Raw genomic sequence first — 2,064 nt, 5'->3', positions numbered from 1 at the left:
TTCGGTGTGGTACCCGTCATGAGTCGTCTCTTATTCTGCCTGCCAAGCGGCCGGGGAGTGAACAGCCTGCGCTTTTCGTGCCTTGGCAGCTGTGCAATGAGGTCTGCCTCTGGGTGTCTTCACTGGAAAATGGTTTTGTTACCTCCAAACCGCAAGGTTTATTTGCAAGCCTCCAGAACAAGTGGCTAATGCAGTAAACTGTTTTCCTTTAGCACTACACAAAAGGATGTTTTCTCCTTTGTTTTCTTAGTGAGTGCAGGGGTGGAGCCCTGTACCTTTCCTTCCAGCGGAACAGCTCTACCCCTGCTTTTACCAAAGTCTTCCTCATCTTCACATGAACTTACGGCAGCTGTAGTGCCCAGTGACTGCAGCGCTCAGTGCAGGTGACAGACACACTTGTAACTCAGTCAGCTCACCCACAGCCCCTGCTTTAATATAAACAGTAAGTTAAACCGTAAGTGAAGATAAAGTTTTTCTGCCCTCAAAGCTGTAGCCAGGGGGTTTTGGGAAGCTCCCGTGTGTGAGGTTTTCCAGTGAAGGGAGAACCCGGGTTTTAGTAACTTCGTATGTGGAACAGGAACAGCACCTCCCACCGCTCCGGCACTTGGAAGCGGCAGAAGGAGCTTTACCCAGCGCTGACACGCACAGCTGCAATACACGGCGGCAGCTGACGATGAAGCGGGGATGCAGCTATGCGTGTGAAGCAGGTTGGTGTTTTCAGGGAGGGGGGTGCAAAGGGAGAACTGCCGGAACGCTTTGGGCAGGGGTTACCTGTGATCGCCCCAAGAGCGGGACCTCCCCAGCTGTTACCTCTCAGACGAGATGATGAGAATCCCGTGTAACATCTCCACCAGCCACGTTCGGCAGGAGTACAAGACAGCAGAAGTCACTGGACATCTCCATCCAAATTTATTTATTAATAAGGTAACAACATATTCCAAATTATTACAAGCCTTTACCAATGCTTCCATTACCATCTTAAGGTTGACTGACGTGTCAGACTTCTGCAGGAAATGTCAGTGTTAAGGTGCAGAATTAAAATAAAAGCTTAGAGAGTAATTAGCAACAGGAAGTAACTATAAACATGACGGGAAGAGATCAGCGTGACAGCTGCTGAAGGCTCCAGGGTCACTCCCAGTCAGGCTGCTCTAGTCTCACGTTGTAGCAGGTAACAGAGATAAATAATGCAGCTTACCTACTTCAGTTACAAAGCAGCAAGCACAAAAGCGTTCAAGATTTCGTAACTGCACAGGAACTATACAGCATTTTAATCAGATTAGTGTCTTCCCTCATGCCTAGATGTAGACTTTCTAGGCTCAAGTCCAACTCTGGCAATGGACAACAAGCAAAATGCCTAATACATTAAAAGATTTCAAAATTTAGAGCCCCAAATATATTAAGAAACACTTTTCCTGAAGCCTCAGTTAATGCAAGCCCCCTTTAGTTACTGTAATTTCAGTGCTCCTTTTCCTCCACTTTTTTTTTTTTTAACCACAATACTCAAAAATTTCCTCTTACAGGGCTTACACAGATTTCACCACTCGGCTCCTTACAAACTCTGTGATTGTAGCTTAGCCAAGAAAGTGGCACACAAAACAGCAATAAATTACAGCACAGCTATCCCATTTAAACTACTTTTTAAAAAAATAATAACAATAATAATACATGGGTGCACATTGTAAACAGGTGCTTTACAAACATGCTTCTGAGCATCCGATACCAGGATGTTTCTCCCCCGGTGCCCGTCCTCCTGTCTGCAAGGGGACACCTCGGACCCGGCAGCACCGGGGAGGACGTCGGCCCCTCTGCAGCTCCGCATCCCAGGTTCCCCATTTAAGCTCTGTGCCCAAGGTATCGCTGCCCTCACTATGCGAAAAGGTCCGGCTCTTTGTGCCAAAATGCTGCAAGACGGCCAGTAAACTCCAACACGCACAATTTTGAGTCTAAGAATGCTTACTCAAGACTGACTTTGGAATCAAGGCAACAGGGATCGAAGGCAGCCCCTCCTTTGCTTGCAAAGCCCGACCTAATACTGTTTTGTTACCCTAAGTAACACTTGCACGT

Source organism: Cariama cristata, unplaced genomic scaffold, assembly GCF_000690535.1.
Source record: "Cariama cristata isolate BGI_N322 unplaced genomic scaffold, ASM69053v1 scaffold6107, whole genome shotgun sequence".
NCBI classification, from domain to species: Eukaryota; Metazoa; Chordata; class Aves; order Cariamiformes; family Cariamidae; genus Cariama; species Cariama cristata.
The sequence above is the reverse complement of the archived record's forward strand: the minus strand, read 5'-3'. Positions refer to the sequence as shown.